The sequence below is a fragment of the Cygnus olor genome, chromosome 1, assembly GCF_009769625.2.
Source record: "Cygnus olor isolate bCygOlo1 chromosome 1, bCygOlo1.pri.v2, whole genome shotgun sequence".
Classification (NCBI taxonomy): domain Eukaryota; kingdom Metazoa; phylum Chordata; class Aves; order Anseriformes; family Anatidae; genus Cygnus; species Cygnus olor.
In genome coordinates this window covers 133,926,220-133,948,111 of record NC_049169.1, presented here as the reverse complement: position 1 = coordinate 133,948,111, position 21,892 = coordinate 133,926,220, and positions in this window count along the sequence as shown.

The following is a 21,892-nucleotide window of genomic DNA, read 5'->3' as shown; positions in this document are numbered from 1 at the left end:
TCTCTGGGCTGTGTTGTGCTTTCAGGATATGTCTGGGAAGTTGAAGTCCCCCACAAGAACAAGCGCTGACGATTTCGCGGCTTCTGCCAGCTGCCTGTAGAACTCCTCATCTATCTCCTCATCCTGGTTCGGTGGTCTATAACAGACCCCCACCAGGATGCTTGCCTTGTTGGCCTTCCCTCTGATCCTAACCCATAGAGACTCAACCTTATCATCCCCAGCCTCAAGTTCCTCAACATCAAAACACTCTCTAATATAGAGAGCCACACCACCACCCCTTCTGTGCTGCCTGTCCCTTCTGAAAAGCCTATAGCCAGGCATTGCAGCACTCCAGTCATGAGAGTGGTCCCACCACGTTTCCGTGATGGCAACCAAGTCATAGCCTGCCTGCTGCACGATGGCTTCCAGCTCCTCTTGTTTGTTACCCATGCTGCGTGCATTACTGTAGATGCACTTCAGTCGGGCCATTGCCTTCTCGCCCGGCCTTGCCATTGTTCCCCCTGGTACAGTTCCAACAAGACTTATTTCAGCCCCGTCCCCCTTCTTTCCTAGTTTAAAACCCTCTCAACGAGCCCTGCCAGCTCCTGGGCTAGGATTCGTTTTCCCCTTAGAGATAGGGACCCATCTGTGGTCACCAGGCCGGGTGCCGAGTAAAGCGCCCCATGGTTACTTCTAGACACTAATTATCTTGAGTTTGCCCAAATGTTAGACTAACATCTCATTTAGGTATTTTGAATTACAGTATGCCTAATGAAGATATAACACAACTTAATCAAATAAAATGGAGGATAACTATTCCAAGCATAAGACCTTTACCAATATATTCTTTATTTCTAGTATGACTAGATGCTGCATCTAGTATATCTGTATACAACTGCATGATAAAACAACAACAAAACCTTATTTTCTTCAACACTTTTATTTTCTTTTATCTTATTTTCTTTTAGTCTGTTTACTCACTGCATCATAAAATCATAGAATTATAGAATGGCTTGTGTTCAAGGGACCATAATGATCTTCTAATTCTAACACCAGTGCCATGGGAAGGTACACCTGCCACTAGACCAGGTTGCTCAAAGCCCCATCAAAGCCTTAAACACTTCCAGGGATGGGGCATCCACAAATTTTCTCAACATCCTCTTACAGCACCTCACTACCCTCTGAGTAAAGAATTTCTTCCTTATATCTAATCTAAATTTCCCCTCTTTTGGTTTAAAACCATTACTCCTTGTCCTATCACTATACTCCCTTATAAAGAGTCCCTCTCCTATGGGACTCTTATGCTTATTCCAGTTTTATAACTAGTGAATTTTTACTTTTCATGAGGCTGGAGTTTTAACCTTACACTTAACTTTCCTCACTTTAAGACTGGAAACTGCTGTGAGAGTTACGAAATCATTCTCAGTGTCTGATGACCCTGTGTGTCTTTTCTTTCCTCCTCCTCTTCCACATTGTTGTCCGCTGTTTTGCCTGGTAAGCTTCTTATTAAAAATAAATATAGTTTTTTTTTTTTTTTTTTTTTTTTTTTTTTTTAAATCTGGGTGTGTGTTCAGCTTCAAAGACCCTAATGAAGATGAAAATCTCACACCAGGAAATCAAGAGCTTGGTTACTAGTCACTTTGAATCCAGAGCAAAAAAGAGGAAGAGAAAAAGAGAAAAGAGAAAGAGGAGAAACAGAAAGTGAAAGGGAAAGGGAAAGGGAAAGGGAAAGGGAAAGGGAAAGGGAAAGGGAAAGGGAAAGGGAAAGGGAAAGGGAAAGGGAAAGGGAAAGGGAAAGGGAAAGGCAAAGAGAAAGAGAGAAAGAAAGAAAGAAAGAGAAAGAAAGAGAAAGAGAAAGAGAAAGAGAAAGAGAAAGAGAAAGAGAAAGAGAAAGAGAAAGAGAAAGAGAAAGAGAAAGAGATAGACAAATGAAAAGAAAAAGATAAAAAGGAAAAGAAAGAGAAAGAGGAAAAGGAAAAAAAAAGGAATAGGAAAAAGGGAAAGAAAAAGGGAAGGGAAAGGGAAAGGGAAAGGGAAAGGGAAAGGGAAAGGGAAAGGGAAAGGGAAAGGGAAAGGGAAAGGGAAAGGGAAAGGAAACATATGGACTAGAAAATACATGAGACGTGTTGTAAATTCTTTATCTTATTGTACTGTTAAAGAAAAAAAAATATTAGGAAAAAGTAAAAGGGTATATAGAAAAGCTAATTAGGATGCACATCAGGAGGTGTTTTTGTGGAGGAGGTTTTTGTGGATGGACAAATCCACCAATATTTCTGTTTCCTGATGCATATCCTTTATTTTATTGTTGGAATGGAAGATTAGCAGCCTACAGAGTGATCCATGAATATTAAATCAGTGTTTCTCTCTCTGACAGATTGTTTTCAGTGAAATTTTATTAACATTTTAATTACATTAACAGAATGAAATGATTCTGTGATTCTGTGGTGAGGCACTGGAACAGGTTACCCAGAGAAGTTGTGAAAGCTCCATCCCTGGAAGTGTTTAAGGCCAAGCTGGATGGGGCTTTGAGCAACCTCCTTTAGTGGAAGGTGCCCCTTCCCATGGTACGGCAGTTGGAACTAGATGATCTTTAATGTCCCTTCCAATCTAAGCAATTCTATGATTTTCTGATATACTACATTATACATATTTTCAAACAGAATTGCATCCTTCATCTACTTAAAGTTAAGATTTTTAAATGACAAAACCATTTTATAAAAAAATGAGTTCATGGTAATAAAGAGTGAACATTATAAAACATGGAAATGATAATTAATAATTTAAGGTAAAATAATAAATGATAAAACTCTTATGTATTCCTTTGACTATATACAGAAATATAGTGATAGGATTCATTACCCCTAACCTGGGATGATAAAAACTAGGTATATATGTTAATCATTATAAAATTCTTCAATAATTAGTGGAAAGGAATTTCCACTTTCAGAAAGCCATCTTTCTCTTCCTAAAAATGTGCATATGAATGCAGAAATTAAATCATTTAAGAATGTTTTACTTCTTCGCACTGACTTTAAAGGGAGTTTAACATGACTATCTAATTTTAGTTACCTAAAGACAAGTAGATGTATAGATTAATAAGAAAAATAAACTACAGCATAATGCAATACAATGGTTTTGAAAGATGAGTTCAAACTTACATGAGTTCTTCAATACAATAGTAAATGCTTTTGATAATTTTATTGACACAGAAACAAGCCTCTCCATACAAGTTAGATTATCTTTCCTGCTCCAGATTCAGGATATCTGTATATTCATCTTGCTTCATTTCTGAGATAAATTCAGAAAGCACAGATAAATCATTGGAGCTACAAGGGATAATCTTCTTGTCTCATATCTCATGTATATCTTGATCAAAAACTTGTATTCTATAACTTCCATATTTTTACCAAAAAGGTATATTTAAAAATATATATATCTTTATTTATGTTTTTATACTTATAAGTCTGTATGTGCGCACGTGTTCTTGTGGGAATGAAGACGTCTGTGCACCTTTGCAGAAAGAGTAAATTAAAGAGAAATAAGACGTGGATAAAAAGTTCCCTGGTCTGTGTGATCTAGTAAATAAAATAGGTCATGCAGGGACATGGACATTTTCTTGTTTTCTGTTACTCTTCTTTCCAGAAACAAATGTCAAAGTAGGAAAGGAATTAAATCTGTTGAGCTTTTGGTCTTGGTACTGGGATGAAGTCCTATACGCCTTTGGATGTGCTTTTTGATGAAATGATATGATTTCAGTAAGGAATAATTCATTAGATCACTGGAAGTTTTGTTTAATTTTACTTGAGATGTGGAGGCACTGAAGAGTCTACTAAGAAATCAGCTAGAATTCTCATCAAGACACATTCACTGGATTGCTCTTTCTATAATTTAATATAATACAATAATTCAATGTTGCTATGATGCCTCTTAAACTTGACAACTAGCTGACGGCCAGTGTAATATGATTTGGTCAATGACATTTCCTTGATTTTCTTCATCAGTGTGCATGAGTCTATTGTATCTCCATTTTATACCAATATTGCAGTGACATTGAGGCAAGGATTATATTTTCCTCTTAAATTTGTGTATCACTTAACATGAATAATTTATCATTAGAGACTAAGAATTTTTGACATGACAGCAGTATAAATTATTATAATTTCAAAATTACTAATGAAACTTCAAAATTATTGGCAAACTGACTGTCCTTCATTGCCTATGGATGCTAAACAAATTAATGTGAGGCAAGACTCAGATAATTTGAGTGATTCACTCAAACAATACAAGATTAAGACGTAACTGCTGACAGAATATTTGGCAAATATGTCAAATGCCAATTCCTGCTGGTTGTTCGAGAATAAACTTGAGTGGTCCCTGGGATCCTGCTTTGATTTGTATGGCTAGAAAATGAAATCAATTCCTTTGTAAAAGGCTAGTATATGAGTAAAATGATGTTATAAAAATATCCTGGGTGACGGAACTTTTGGAATAAATTGAGCTGGTTACTTTGAAATATCTACAGTTACATGAGAAAATGAAAAGCTAAAATTAGAAATACACTTGAACATATGAAATCAACAAGTGCTAAAAATATCTAGAATATATATTACATATAGTCTCATCTTGTAATAGATGACTTCAGAAACACAAAAAACTGAATGCATTCTCCTCAAGTGCCAGAATTAAAGGGCTTAAAATGGACTATTTTACATGGACCAAATTTTGTGTTCCCTCTCCTCGAAATGATCATTTTTAAAAGTATTTGAGAGCTTTTGGTAACAATACAAAGACAACTATGTCAATATTTTCTGCTAAAAGGATGCTGCAATTGGCCAGTCCTGGGCCCCCTTAACCACGCCACAAGTTCCTGACTCTCTGGTGGGTACCACTTGGTGCTCACCAGCAAACAGGTACTTGTCTCATGGCTGCCTCCCACCTGGGGGCAGTGGCTGAGACCCTCATCTGCTCCAATTTGTGTCCCTAAGATGTTTCAGGTGTTACTACTACAATTTTGGGGCTCCTCACGCCCTTTGACCCCAAACCCACTCATGTCTCCCAGCAGCTGGGATCTCATCTCTGCAGAACCCACATGTGTGGGACAGAGGGAGATGGCACCGGGAGAACTGCAATGTGATTTAACAAGGAGACAAGACAGGCTGCCACAACGAGGCTCAGAGCTGCGTGAGACAAGTGTGCACACTGACCATGGCTGCACGCAACCGGGCCTCGTACCCCATCTGCCTGTTTCCCCCCTGCCCTTCCCAGTGTTTTCACCTGAATATTCCCTCCTGTATTTTACACAGTCCCACTGGCACTCCACTCAACCATCCCAAATCCCCATGATCTTGTTTGCCCCTTCTTATGGCTTCCAAAGCCCAGACAGACTCTCCTCAGGGTTGAGCCTGGTCCTTCTAATGGCCATTGGTAAGGGATGGGAGGCTGTTTGTTCTTGGCTCTCTCTCTGCTGTCCCATGTCTGTCAGATTGACACCCCTGTGTCCTTTTTGTTTATCACTTCCCCTTGTACTTTTCTTTGTACGGAAAAGATTAAATATCCTCAAAATTTTTAGTTTCAAACATATGATTTTATGGAATATTTGGAATTCTGAGCAATAGGTAAATCTAGAAATCAATAAATAGTGAGGTTGATTATTTACTATATATGGCTAATGAACCACAGGAAATGTACAACTTTTTCTACCAGCCTCATCCAGATATCCAAGACTTCTTGAATAGTCAAGAGTATACAAAATGTCACATAAGCCCAAGGTTAACAAACACCTCATTGTGAATTATTGGTAGACTGAACAGCAAAACAAAACTAGACTAAACTAAACTAAACTAAACTAAACTAAAGACTGTGAGACAATATTTGAGTAAATACTGTGAGAAAATTATGTATAACAAGATGAAGGAAAATGCATTCTTTATTTATTGAATAAATAAATTTCCTTCATTCCTCCTCCAAAAGGATATTATATCAGTAAAATTATTCAAAAGTCTGAAAATAAATTCCATCCTTTTCATTAGAAAAATCTTGCTCAAATACTTTTGAAACATATAAAAAAAATCAGCAGAATTTAATTTGGACATAGCTATTTTCCTGAAGTTTATAATTGCTTCTTAAGTAAGAAAGGAGACTTATTATTACACTTCACAGATGAGAGTTCAGGATTTTGATTAAAGTAGGTATACCACACTAGTTCCCTGTAAGATACTTCTCAAAGCGGCAATATGATTTGGATGCAGCCTCTAGCCACTACCCAATGTATATAAAATATGGTAATGAACATGTGTTATAAAATGCTATAGTTTATATAAGTACTTTGGTGGTTTTACAATCTTGTCATTCAAAAATTAATGTTCTTGGGAAACAGAAACAAATATTTTTTTATGTATTTAAATGAAAAGGACTATGTAAAAAACACATAGTGTATAGAAATTTCTTACCATACTATGGAATGGAAAAATATTTTCCTTTATTTCTGTCACTTATGTATATTGTAAAATTCTTACACATATAGAAGCAATCATGGATTCAGAAAACACTGTTGGTGTATGTGTATCTGAGTAATTTTAAAAAACATGACAAAACACAAAAACTTCCTCTTCATGTCTAGAGTGACCTGTAAACAAGATATATTTTACAGTCAAAGTTATTTAACTTTGTAATAATCTCTTTCTTTCACTGTATGTGGTAAACACATTTTCTTAGGAAGAACAAGGTATACAGGAAATAAATCTTTGACATTGCAGTTATGGAAAAATATCTGTTTTGAATAACTGATTACTGAAAGATCATATTTAGCTAATATTGTAGACACTTTTTGTTTTCTGAGTTGTTGAGCGCTGGATTTTATTCAATTTCTTGGGAATATTTTGTGTATTGAGCTGCCCGATCTTGTACATTACGTATTTTCTCAGTGAAAACAGAAACCTTCTTTTCTATGCAGTACTTCAACTGCTGCATGATTCCTGATTTGCAACCCAAAGTTCCATAAGCTTTTTTTGGCTGATGTCTTATACTCTGCTGCAGCTACTTGAATATGTATGCTACAGTGTTTTTCACTATTACTAGATAATTTTCTGGACTCTCTTGCCTTCCACATTTCTCTCTCTTTGTTATCTCCTACTGTTTTACATTTTCTTGGCTAACTCTCATTTTGTTATCTCTTGAGTATGCTCTCCTAATCTCCACAGGTAACAACATTGTCAGTTTAACCAGTTAACTCTGTTTTTTAAACTTGACCAAAATAAAACTTAAATAGCACTGAAGTGATTTTAAATATTACTTCCTTTTCTTTAATCAACACATTAAATAAAACTATGCAAGCATTTATCTTTGAAATATAGCAATACATATTGAATCTATCTATCTATTTATTTATTTATTTAATGAAGCCTTATATTGTATGCTATAATAAATAACATAGCATAGTTGCGAAATCTTAGCAGTTGCCAGCTGTTTTAGATTTGGTGGCCTGTCCGCAAACAAATGATGCATCCACTGCAGTTCCATGTCTGCAGGTCCACCCAGCAATAAGGGTGACCAAATTTGCCTGTTACTCAGTCTTATTACACACACACACACAATCACATACACATATGCGTGCCCGCTACAGTAACACAGGTGACCACACAGGCAGAAAGCAGTGCCTTACAGGCATCCACATAAACAGAAACAGCACAAATGCTCCAGTCCTGTTTCTCCTCTTTAGATGGTCATGATTGAAGTCCACTCACACAGACACGTGCACATACACACACCACACACACCAAACATGGGTATCTCCAGGAGATGGTCTTCAGCAATCAGTCTGTGCAGTACCTGGCCCCAGGAAACACTTTCTTCCAGTTGTTGGCACGTGGATATTCATGCCCCTGTATTTCATCATCTCTCTCCAGCAGCTAGTGCTCAGGCTTCTCCTGCTTGCTGGCTTTTCCAGCTTGAGGTTCATGAGTGTTACACACTCAGGAGAGACAGGGAACACACACAGAATAGAGGTAAGAATGGGATTTAATAATAAGATGAAACAGATTGTAATGACCAGGTGCAGGGCTCTGGCTCAAGTGTACTGACCAGCACCCCTTTAGGTATCACTCGTCCCTTTTATCTCCTTTTCCTTATGTTTTTCCACACTTGTTCCGCCCTGATCCACCTTGTTCCCTCCCTTCCCCCATCTTAGTCCTTCATCTAAACATTACATAAAAGGTTTGGCATTATCCCAAAATGCACTTCCCTTCTAATGAGTCTTAAATCTCTGTATTAACCCTCTTCAGGTTGACTTGTGCTCTGGATACTTTGGTTGAATCCTCTTGGTGGGGTATCTGCAGAAAGCTAATTGGTTTCTTTTGACTTAAGAGAAGCCATGTCAGTGTGCCCTAACAGTTACTGATCAAGTTTTTAGCACTTAGAATTACTTAGGTTTCAACCACTTGCTGTGCTTAATTTGTTTAGTATTTTGTCAGACCACCTAGACAAGGCATTTGATCTTTTAATGAGTCCTTCTGATGTATATAAATCTCCAGGATACTTTGAAAATGCTGGGCACTAACGTGAAGTATCAGGTAGGATTTTGAAGCTTACAAAAAATAATTTTTTTTTCTTCTTTTTAATCCCCAGAGAATCATACCAGTATAAAAAAGCAAAAGCAGAAGGTAGTAACATAAGGTTGAACTTTTTTTTTCTTTTTTTTTTTTTTTCCCTGTGCATATGTTTGAATGACAAATAGCACAAAGCTTCTGTGAGATCTCCTCTAATGGAGTGATCATTATTCCAACAATAAGCCTGTTGCTAATGGAGTTTCTGGCATCCAGCAATATATAACACCAACTGTTTTGTTTGTTTAAAAGAGCATACTACACAAGTTTTGGCAAATGGAAATTGAGGCTCATGGTGTCGGACATCATGAATAAAACAATGTATTTTTGCATATTTCTAGAGTGAAGAAATATCCTAGCAAAATTTTAAACTCTGAGGTTTACTTCAGGATCTTCAGAGACTGAAGACTTGAATGTTCCCAACAATAACAGTAAGAATGGGACAGAGCACAGAAAATTATACACCTGTTTGGGCCAATAACATTTGATAAAAACATTTTAATCTTCCTCAAAGTTTATTTATTTATTTATTGTTTTATCCTCAAATGAGCTTTCAGCATAATGCTAAAATTGATATTGATGGGTTTCTAAGGCTTTCTTTGGTCTCGCTTAACTGTACTGCTAATCTTCTTCTTGCCTGTGGTGCTAAATTAGCCCATGCAATTTCTGCTTTCAGCTGCCAGTCATACTTCCAGGATCGCAGGCATATTGCTGTGATATAGCAGGACTAATGACGGTCAAGAGCTGAAAAAATAAAAAAAATAAAGTTCAAAATTTGAAGGGAAAACATAACCAAAACAAACATGTAAAGTATAAAGTGGATAAGGACAAAGAAAATGAAAGAATAGAACACATTTATATTACCCACCTGACAAATCATCCTCCTTCAAAAGTTTGTTTCTGAAGTTTCAAACAGTGGGATAATTCCGATTATTCTTTTTATGAAAAGGCATATGCACAGAGATTTATTTTGCTGAACTGTTTCCTACACTGACCGTATTGATTAGGGTATCAATTACAATTGCTTAAACAGAGATATCTAGGGACATCTGAGATTCCCTAGGATATTCTCTTGTCCTCCAGCTGCTTCTCCAGGAGGCTACAACCCCCCACCTGGAAGAATATGGGACTTATCTGCCAAGCTTGCGAAAGTCTCAAATCATAGAATGATAGAATATCCTGAGTTGGAAGGGACCCGCAAGGATCATAGAGTCCAACTCCTGGCACCACACAGGTCTACCCAAAAATTAATACCGTATGACTAACAGCATAGTCCAAATGCTTCTTAAACTCTGACAGGCTTGGTGGCATGACTACGTCCCTGGGGAGCCTGTTCCAGTGCGTGACCACCCTCTCGGTTAAGAACCTCTTCCTGATATCCAGCCTGAACCTCCCCTGCTGCAGCTTGACACCATTCCCTCGGGTCCTATTGCTGGTCACTAAAGAGATCAGCACCTGACCCTCCACTCCACCTCGTGAGGAAGCTGTAGACTGCAATGAGGTCTCCCCTCAGCCTCCTCTTTTCTAGGCTGAACAGGCCAAGTGCCCTCAACCACTCCTCGTACGTCTTCCCCTCTAGGCCCTTCACCATCTTTGTAGCCCTTCTCTGGACACTCTCCAACAGTTTCATGTCCTTTTTGTACAGTGGTGCCCAGAACTGCACTCAGTACTCGAGGTGAGGCCACACCAGCGCAGAGTAGAGCGGGACAATCACTTCCTCCGACCAACAATGCCATGCTTGATGCACCCCAGGATACAGTTGGCCCTCCTGGCAGAATGGGCATGCTGCTGGCTCATATTCAACTTGCTATCAACAAAAAAAAAACAGATCCCTCTGTAAAGCATGCTAAATGGTGCTGAAATGCTTCCAATGACTTACAGAGATATGGATTTTACAAAGATTTTACTTTAATTACAAGCATATAGATTTACATGTCTTAATCAAAAGCTGTATGCCTTTCCCAAATCAAAAATAGCTAGTAACTAAAATGTAAACCAGCTGGCAATCCACCTTGAAAAGGAGAAAAGGTAAACTGTTACAATTCAAGCTGTAACCAATAAAATGTAAGCAACAAGTATTAACAATCTGATAGGAAAATGTCTTGTTTTGCTGTTAGTTTTCTACACCAAGCTGATTTGTAGTGGTTGCAATATTCCAAATATACTCATAATTTCTCAAAAGTTTACCTTAATCTTACATTAATCAATTTACCCGTAGGTTGGAGAATGTTTTTTTTTTTGTTTGTTTGTTTGTTTTTAGAATCAGTAGAGATGTATTTCCATGCTTAGATCTGGCATCAGAATGATATGCAGGATGGAAAAGCTCAAAATATGTATGTGATTAGACAACTTGGGTTCAAGTATTTTGGTTGTTTTTTCCTAATGAGGTAGGAATATTGAAAAAAATACCCCCCACCCCTCACTATTGACAAATACAAACTGACTGTATAAATTATTATGTTACAAAGAGGTGATAAGGTCTTCTGGCCTGGGCACAAACACAGGGATATCAGGATGATCAATCCTGCTGAGATGTTTTGAAAATCCTTCAAATTTTTGTTTGTTTTTCTGGAGATACATCTTTTTGCACAAATGTCATCACTAATTGGTGATGACTCATCACTAAGTGGTGAGTTGCCCTAAAATGTTAGATTACACATTGAAGAAAAATAATCTAAGTTATTGTTGGGAATAGATTTGAAAGGAGCCCTGGACAGCACCTATCACTTGACTTGCATATCATAGAATCATTAAGGTTGAAAAAGACCTTCAAGATCATCTGGTCCAACCATCCCCTACTACCAATGTCACCCACTAAACCATGTCCCGAAGCATCATGTCCAACCTTTCCTTGAACACCCCCAGGGACAGTGATGCCACCACTTTCCTGGGCAACCTGTTCCAATGCCTGACTGCTCTTTCTGAGAAAAATGCCTCCTAATTTCTAACCTAAACCTCCCCTGGTGCAACTTGAGGCCATTCCCTCTAGTCCTATACCTAGTTAGACAACTAGTGAGAAGAGGCTGACTGCCAGCTCCCCACAGCTTCTTTTCAGGTAGTTGTAGAGAGCAATAAGGTCTCCCCTGAGCATCCTCTTCTCCAGACTAAACAACTCCAGTTCCCTCAGCTGCTCCATTCTCCTATTTTCTTCCACCATTCTTTAACCTTCTATTTTCATAGAATCATGGAATCATAGATTGGTTTTGGTTGGAAGAGACCTTAAAGATCACCTAGTTCCAACCCCTCTGACATGGGTGGCTGGGATATCTTCCACTAGACCAGGTTGCTCAAAGCCCCATCCAATAAGGCCTTAAACACTTCCAGGGATGGGACATCCACAACTTCTCTGGGCAACCTGTTCCAATGCCTCACCATACTCATAGCAAAGAATTTATTCCTAATGTCTGATCTAAATCTACCCTTGTCCTGTCACTACACATCCTGGTAAAGAGTCTGTCCCCATCTTTCCTGTAGGCCCTCTTTTGGTACTGGAAGGCTGCTTCAAGATCTCTCCAGAGCCACCTTTTCTGCAGGCAGAACAACCCCAACTCCCTCAGCCTGTCTTCACAGCAGAGGTGCTCCAGCCCTCTGATCATCTTTGTGGCCTTCCTCTGAACTTGCTCTAATAGGTAAATTTTGCCACTCTTCTATTTCCCTTTCTTTCCCTCATTTTCCTCCCCAGAATCAATCCGACAGCTGGTACTTTTTCCCACTGCTGTTTTACTGTGCAAATATCAATATTTGGTAAGTCTAATGCCACTATTTGGGTAATCTCAGCATTACATGGTTTTGCTGACCTGGTTGCCTTGCAAGGCTCTGCTTCCCCGCTCTCCCCTCCAATTGCCTGTTTTGGCCATCTCTCATGTGGCAATATCCTGAGCAGCTGTGTAACAGGATATTCCTCATGTCTCTAACTGTAACTATGCAGTTTCCCAGTACCCAAATAGTGACATAAGTATCGACCTGCAGCCCTAACATATCATAATTTCTAAATACATGACTACGTAATATTTTAGTATACAATTAAGTATACAATTAAACTGAAGTATAATTATCATATATATGAAGTATAATTAAGTATACAATTAAACTGAAATATGAAGTGTCCACACACAGCAGTTTTAGCATTTTTACAGTAAATAAGGAATAATGTGCCACTGGGGGGGGGGGGGTGCGGCTGGGGGAAGGTTACAAGCCCATCAATAAAATGGATGTTCATGAATTTGCAGGAGCAGAGACCATGTAGCTCCAAAGAAAGTTCATGTGATGGCACCTAAGTACATCTGCGGAGTAACCCAGGGTTCAACATGGTCTTGGTTCTGAAGGAATAAATGAGAAATTTCTATCTTCAGGATGTGACCTAGAATAACTCTAATAATTATCTGTTATTTGTACCAATAAACATAATATAAATTGGGATTGGGATAAACAATTATTAAACAGATGGTCGAACATCACACACACAGGTATTTCTATAGACCGACTAACCTAACAGAGAAGTATTTGAAGTGGCCAAGATGGTTGTGGGCAAAGATGCCATACCTGCTATGACCTATAAATTAACAAGTATTTATTTAATTCTTACCAGAAATGGATCTCTGCAAGCATGGATGTCTTTTTAGAGTAGTAGCTGGTTAAAAGACAGGAAAAAAAAATAGAAGTAAGCGATTTGTTAACTACTGTGGAAGATAGGTACTAGAAGTACCATCTGAATGACTGAACTGGAACATATGCACTTCAACATAGTCCTGAATATTCCAGAAAAGAAAGAGAATAATGAAACAGGAAAGGACACAAACTTGTTTAGGATAGCCATATCTAACAACGGTTGGAAGATAAAATTCAGTGTCAGGAATGTAACGATCTATTCACATACGGTGACAGACTATAAATCATTTCTAAGAATATGGGAAAGATATGCAGTAGCCACTGCAGACTACACCAGCTGAATGTTCAGTTTCACTTGCCATTCATTGTGCATCCATGTCTTTAACTTGGGATACTTTATCCCAAGTAGGGAAGGGCAGAACTGATGATCCTAAAAAGTTAAACAAATTGTTTGCTGATTGGAAATGGGGAGTTGGAGAGGTATGGAAATATTTCTAAAATCATAGGTGTAAAATACAGTGATTCTAACTTGGTGGTTGCTGAATATATAGATACTTTTTTATTTCTCTTCCATGTTCTGGTCTTGTTTAAGACCGACAATCAATGGTCATTCGTACCAAACAATAATTACCTCAGTAATAACCCCTGCCTGGAAAGTATTAGTATATTTCTGAAACAAGAGGAAATAGCCTGTTTTTGTTGAATCAGCAAAACAGATTTTCTAAAAAAAGTTTGAATTAAATTTGTTTATATCAGTGACAACAATCAATATTCTCTTGAACACTTTTTTTTTTTTTTTTTTCCTTCTAATAAAAAATATTTTTGGTCTCATTTATTAATCTGTTATTGTGCTCAATATTAACATCAAATTTGTTTTTCTGGAGTCAAACAAAGACATTGGTCTATGAAAAAACTTCTCCTTTCCTAAAAAATGTTTGAATAGCAATGTGCCAAATAGACATTTAGATAGCTATTTTTGGAGATACAGTATTATGTGTTACTATGCACATATTTATACAAGATACATACTTATTACTACTTTCAGATTGAAATGATGTTTTAATTGCTATTTTGGAAAACATTTTATTAAATTTAAAAGAATTCTAACTTAATTAGCTAAGACAGGCACCAAAAGGTACAACTGCAGTTGATGGATTAAAGACATAATTAGAAATGTATCTTTGCTACAAATTAAATATAAATGCATTTAGGGGATTGGCATCAGTAGTACATTTACCACCTTGATTGTTGTTCAGAGATTAAAGTCCTGGCAGAAAAAAGTTCACAATGCAATCAAAGGTGGGATTAGGCTATCATTTTGTTCCCATATAGTTCATGACTGGTAGCAGCAAACGAGATTGCTAAAATATTGCCTTTGGCAAACAGAAGATGGGATGTCTTCTACATTTCAAGCCCAACTTTATTCAAAAGGGTATTTTAAACTAAAAATGACATTTTTTCCTCTCTGAAATGCTGACCTCGCAGGTAGCGGAAAGAAATGTTCTGTCTAACTAATTAGAACCATTATAGAGAGACTAAAGACTATTAAATAAAGTTTACTGAATTATTTATGTCACCCAAAATTTCTTGTCTTGGCAGATCAATCTATCCAGTCACGGGTTTGTCAGGGGAAAAGGAGAGAGAATGCCATTGTCTTAAATGAGAAAATTCAATGTCTTAAATTCATCAGAGGAAAGGAGGACATTATACATTTTCTCTGGTAAAAATGGCTAGTAACCCTCACACCAGCAAGTCTGTGATGTTGTTCATTTCTATATGCTAAGAAATACCATAGCTGTCATTCTACATTTTTTTCTTTATTTAAAATAAAGTCTTGTCAGCCGGGATCCTTTTTAAATCTTCAGAATCTTTCTAAATGTCCTTATGTCTTTACTGAATTTACTCAGGAGAACCTTCCTCTATGCAGGTATAATAAGCATATTTAGATTATTAAACTTTTATTACCTGCAATTCCAAAAATTGATTAGTAATGCTAGGTTTGGAGGAAGAATTAATAGACCATCTGATGTAGCTGGAAAAGCAGGCTAGCTTTTTGGCCTTCAAGTATCTCAAGTACCAAGGTCTTATGGACTCATTTGTCTCTGTATATATATATATATATATATATACATATGTACATATATGTATATATACATACACACACACTTATATATGTATATATACATATACATATATACATACGTGAATAAATATATATATATTTATTCATTATAATGAAGCAACTAAAATAGAACCTCGTTTGCATTTTATTTCATTCAATGTATCCTGTATAAATCTTCAGATACTTCAAAATAGCTTAAACTAAAAAATCTGAAAGAAAGCACCCTTGAAAGAACTGAAAGAATCTTTGAGATAAAAGCCTTCATAATTACACATTAACTGAGTATCAGTAATGAAAAAGAACATTATCTTTGAATATCTTACATTCTCTGATTGTCAGTTGAATAAAAAGTTCTGGGATAGTGATGTTCTTTATAATATAAATAATAAAAGTAACAAAGATTTCCTTTCCCCTCTGATTATCTGTGAGAATTTACCTATTTTGCTTGTTAGCAAACCACTATTTCATAACTTATCAGCCCCCTTCTCCAAAACATTTGCAACTTATCTCACTTTAAAGGTCCATATCTCTAATTTATTATATGTATAAATAATTTAAGTATAAAAAATATAAATAAGTATGTCCTTAGTTTACAGTATGTTGTAGCCTGTAGTTAAACAAAAATGGCTTATGGGTACATTTAACAACAACGTTTGCTCAGTTCCTGATTCTTTATACTTAGTTGAAGAAATACTTTCTGATCTTGATGCTAAACTCCAAAATCTTTGGCTAGCTTCAATGATAATTGTTCTGTGAGACCATTTCTCAGTCTCAGTTCACAGCTCATTCTGCCAGGAGATTCTTAGCTAGTGGGGTTTAGACTGAAGTTCAACCAAAATCTGAGTACAAGGACATTTTTAACGTTTTTTATTCTGAGATTTTTCTTTCAAGAGAAAACTGAATATCTTCAGACTATAATGGAAGATAGGCAGGTAGGCTTTTCTGTATTATAAATTAAGTATAGTTTGAATCATAAGTGGTGAACATTGCTTACATTTCAAGGTTGCATCTATGCGTTATTAACAGCTGCTTTAAAAATGCATAAAATTGGGGGAGTGGGGGGACAAGCGAGGTGAATATCACTCAAACATAATAGAAGTTCACAACTTCTTAAATTGTAAAATGACGGTAATAATAATAATAAATAAATAAATAAATAAATAAATAAAAACCTTTCATTTTCCTTTCCAGTTACTGAAAAAATAGAAAAGAAGCAGGCATTATACAGGTACTTTGAGGGTACAAGTGGGGGCCAAATAGATGCAAAGATTCGGAAACCTTATCCTTGGTCCAGCATTTGGAGAAAATTGCTGAGAATTTTGTACAGAACTAAATTCGTCCTCTCCCTCCCTCCCTGCATAGTTACCCCTATTTGGTACCTATGGCAGAATTTTCTCTGAGAGGTTAGCTTCTAAAGTAGGAGCTATTGCAAATGTGATACTTAGGTACCTTATTCTCCACCAGGCTTTCACACCTATGCACACAGACAGTTTTTTTAAATCAGTACTGCAACTTACACATCATTTTGAGGATTTAGGTCTAATGAGCTTGCAATAAGTCACCAGGGCATTTCTGGTAGAGTTGGAGGTTGACTTCAGATATCTGTAATTCATTGATTCAGCGAAGGTGAAGAGTTTCATTGTGTCATTTTGTGTGCAGATGAATAAGAAAATAACAACCTGTGTGTTATGCTCCAATTTAAGAACAGTTCCTGATGGAAAGAACATTAACGAGAACCAAACTGGTTTGCTTTCAGTTCAAAAGGACTTAATTTGGATGTTACTGCTCTCACCATAAAATGAAAGAAGCTTATGCCATACAAAAAGAAAGAGAATTGATTAGAAAACCTCTAACAGGATTAGGATGCTAAATTAAATAAAGTAAAAGCACGATATGAGCAATTGAATCCACTGTAGTTAAATTATATTTGCTATATCATTTTAGAACATTTATTCAACATGAAAGAAGGAATCCTCTGTTCAATAAGTGAGTTACACCACTAAATGAGAACCAGTGATCAATTAGATGTCTAAAAGAATCATAAACAGCTTAACGAAGTTTTTGATATTTTATTTTTTCTGCCTATCTCATATTCTCTCTCTCTCTCATCCTCCCTCCCCAACCCCGCCCCCCCCCCCCCCCCCCCCCAGGTGTCTGAGCATAGTGTACATTCTCCTGGGAAACCTGAAGTCAAATTAAATTTTCAATTATAAATAAAACATCTGAGTCAGAAATACTTAAATTATATGATAATAAAAGACATTGGATTTATTGTGTCTTTTTGCATCTAAAAAAACAATTCAGATATTCTTTACAAGCCTTCTTTGATCATATGCAGCAAATAACTTTACATATTAATTGATTCTTGCATGCTGAAAATATAATGAGTAGTAAAAGTGATCTGATATAATAACAAGTACCTAGTCTAATTCCTCCTAAGAAACTTACCAGCTATACCTACTATTAAGAAACATCTGCACCAGATGTATTTCAGAAGACAAAATGTAGAGGGGCAGTCAGAAGAAAAGCCATTCATTGCATCACCTCACAGACACATTAACTATAGTTCTGATGTTTTACCTATAACTTGTTTTATCTACAACTTTGCAGATTTATCTACAATTCAGATACGTTTTTAGTTATTTAATTATTTATTTCCAGATAAGAATAGCATAGTAAACACTTTGGCTAGGGGTAAAAGAAGTTGCCTGGAGCTAAAGTTATACTATACCTTTCTCCTTGAAGGACAGTTCCAAGTTGCAATTTAGCATCATACAGATGAAGCAGATCCTTTAGCACAGATTTATTTTGTTATCTGACATCTAGCAAAATAAATCATAGTCAACCCACTGGAATTCAATAGATATATTAGAAAAAAAAAAAAAAAAAAAGAGTGATGATAATAGTAATAATAAAATAGGCACAGCTTAAAGGTTCAAAATTCTCACAAACTCAGTCTCCTGAAGGTGGAAACCTTATAGAACTGCATCCAACCACTTTCTTCTAGAAAGTAGATATCATATTTCCCAGTGAAGCAAGAGGTTTGAAATTTGGTGCCCAGTTGTAGATTATCTGTTTGTTTATGAATGACTGTAGTCTGTGTACCACACACTGTTATCAGAACCTGCCCACTCTATTAAGTGCATCAAATTTATGGTCTGAGGTTTATTCATCAAGTAGTGTAACACTATATTAACCAAGTGATGACTTCCTGAATTATTTCTGAATACAGTGAAGAGGTCTGGAGAGAGAGTACATCTGAAACTGTAAAAATAAAAGATGACACATTCAACTTTCTTTCAAAAAGAGTAAAGGGCATTCTGAAATTTACTTGGAGAGGGGGAAAAAACGGAGAGAGCCATCAAATTTTTGGAAAGAATTAAAAACCTCTGTGCTTAAAGTAAAATATTTTGGTTAAAGTGAAGCAATACCTTCAAGTATTATACAAGTATTACAATACCTGAAGTTTATTTCATTCTACCAATGGAAAACACAAACAAGTTAGTTAAACAACTTGAGCTATTTGGTTGCATCTGCACTGCAATCCATTCAAGACTTTTATTTTATTTTTATTTTATTTTATTTTATTTTATTTTATTTTATTTTATTAATTTATTTTTAATGTAAGTTTAAAATCTTTTGGGGCAGGTAATTTGCATTTTAAAAAAATGTTCACAGAAATGTTTTCACATAGATGAACCAAAATATTTTCCTCAGTACCATCACCTGTTGAGCAGCATGAGAAATGGCTCTGTCTGCCACAAATGGATCCTACTTCTCAGCATCCCCAAGACTTCATGAAACATTTCATGTCACTTGACCAACAGGAAGCTACGTCTCTTCTTGTTTGTATGATAATGGTAATGAACATATACATTACTGTGTTATGGCACATCAATATGTGGCTATGAACTTCTCATTTAGCAGGAATACTTATTCTTTAGGTACATGACTTTGATGTTCTTTTCATTATATTACAAGTCATTAAGATCTTATTCAGCCTGCCAGAAAACTGTCTATGTTGAGACACAGGTTCCTCCCTAACACAAACTGAAAACATGGAATGATATTGCCACCAATAGCATGATTTAACACTGACTGAAAAGAGTCTTAGAATGGAGTCTATTTGAACTGGCTTAGAAGAATGCTTGTACAACAAGCTGCTGTTGGCCAGCTGTTAGGAAAATACTATCTGGGAAACTTTGTGCTCTAATGTATACAGAAAGTATATTTAAGTACATCTCACATTCAGATATGACAGACATAAAGCTTTTTTTATTTTTTTCTCTCAGAACGAGAGGATTCCTTCACTTAAATATAGATGAAATTTTCATTTAAATATAGATGAAACACAGTCACTACTACGCTGAAACTTCTTAAGATCATGTGTGAGAAGACATTTATACAGAGAGGTTTACATAGCAAGTTATTTAAGGATACAACATTTTTCAGCTCCAGCTCTCATCCTATGAACTACACAGGCCTGTGTAGTTCTAGTGGTTCATGGATGGTAGATTGCTCACAGATTCCCGACTGAAGGTGCTTGCTAGTTCCCATGTTGAATACATAGGGTTATACAAGGTCCTGTAAGTCTGAAAGCATATGCTCCAGATAGTCCTGTTGCTGTGATTATGGGCTTTGTCTGCGTTATTATCATGCTCTTGAATATAGTCTTGTGTTATGTTTATGAGACAGAATGCTACAGCTATAATTGCCTTGTATTATCCCTTAGCAATATTTATACACCAAGTTCAGAGCCTTAGCCATGACTGAATAATGGAAGATAATACTAAAATAATTAGCCCCCTGATCTTGCATTAAATAGCATAACTTGAAAGCAGCTCATGACCTGCTCTTTTCCTGACATGTATTCCAGTAACTAACAAATCAAACTTAATGTCATTGTAGAAAAAAATAGATATCATCCTTCTGCTCATGATACCTTCATAAAGGTCATAGGTGAAGATGAGTAGCAGAGCAGAATGACATCTCTGGAGGGTAATTACCCTCCCCTTTGCTAAAGAAGTGCTCTGTTTTCAAGTCTGTATCATTATTTCCTGCATTATCTACAGCAGTTGGAATGGTTTTACTCTTTCACTGTAGTCCTTTTCATCCATTATTTGTTGTCAGATCATATCAGAATGTTCATAAGGATAATAATGGCAAAAATATATAGAAAAAAAGAATGATTTGGTTATCATCATCCCGATTCACTTGTCACTAATGCTATGTCCGCATAATAGATACAAGTAAATAAAGCAGTCTAGGGACTTTTCTGTGTTGTCAAAACTAGGTGGCACAATCTAGCTTGTGTCCATATAGCTCAGCTTTCTGCCCCCTCAGAGTAGAGTGTAAGGGTTCAAGTTCCTTTTGAGAAAGTACTGTTTCTTAGCTATTCACTTGTGCCCACACTGCGAAGAACCTGGAACAATTTCTGTTTGGGTAAATGCCTGCAGGTCTTTGTGGCTACCTACAGAATGCTCACACTATGCATGCCATATATTAGGGCATAAGAAATGCTAGAAGGAACCCTGAAGACTAATGTTAGGTAGAAGGTATGAAGCCTGGTGTAGTCTGGTCCTTATTGCCTACAGGAAGAATTGCTCAGGGGGCGAGCTACCAATTCCAGAAGGGATCCTGACAGTCATCTAGCATAAAAGTACTATAGGCAAATGAGCAGAAGGACAAGAAAAATAAGGTCCAAGTGGGCAATGTAGGAAAACCAACAGACAGAAGTAGTATATGTACACCCTGATAATCTATTGGTTGCCACATATCCATAATAGTCTGACTTTGCTGAAGTCATATGTAGGGTGAGGGCACCTTCTTTTTTTCGTATTGTCATATTCCTGTTTCAAAAGCAGTAGGAAAACTAATACTTGATGAATGGAATCACATAAATGGCTGGCAGAATATAACCAACCTCTTTCATGTTTTTTTTGTTGTTGTTGTTTTTTTGTTTTTTCATGTTTGGGATTTATTCAGTGTTTATGGGTCATAAAAAACACTATGGACTTGAATTTACAAAAGCTTGAAATATACATCTCCCTGATTGCAAACTGATGTTCAGATATCATAACTGGCACTTGTCTCACCAGTATATATAGACTGCTATCCAAGATCCTTTATTCATGGTTGTTTTCTGTTGTTGTTGTTGCTTATTTACTTCTTTGTTAAAGAAACTTAACAAGTTTCAGAGAAAAGACAGAGAAAACTGCTGTTCAGCTTTGGTTTGTTTTTGGTTACCATTTTTACCATTTGGTAAACCAAATGGTTTACCATTTGGTAAAATGTGTAAGTATCTATTTACTCATATTGTGATAGAATAATCCAGGCATCTCTTTTTCTTTTTGATCTACTACCATTATTTATTTTTAAATGTAATTTGGTGTCCACCTTGAGAGACCTTTACCAAGTTGCTTTATTGCTTAATTTCTTCTTTCCCCAATGTTCCAATTTTACTAGAGTTAACAGATTGACTTCAGTCTGGGTCTGAATATATTGTGATACAAGGACAAGTCTTTCTGTGGTATATATACTCTTCTCCAGAAACTGAACTGTGTTCACAAAGCACCTGTGAAGT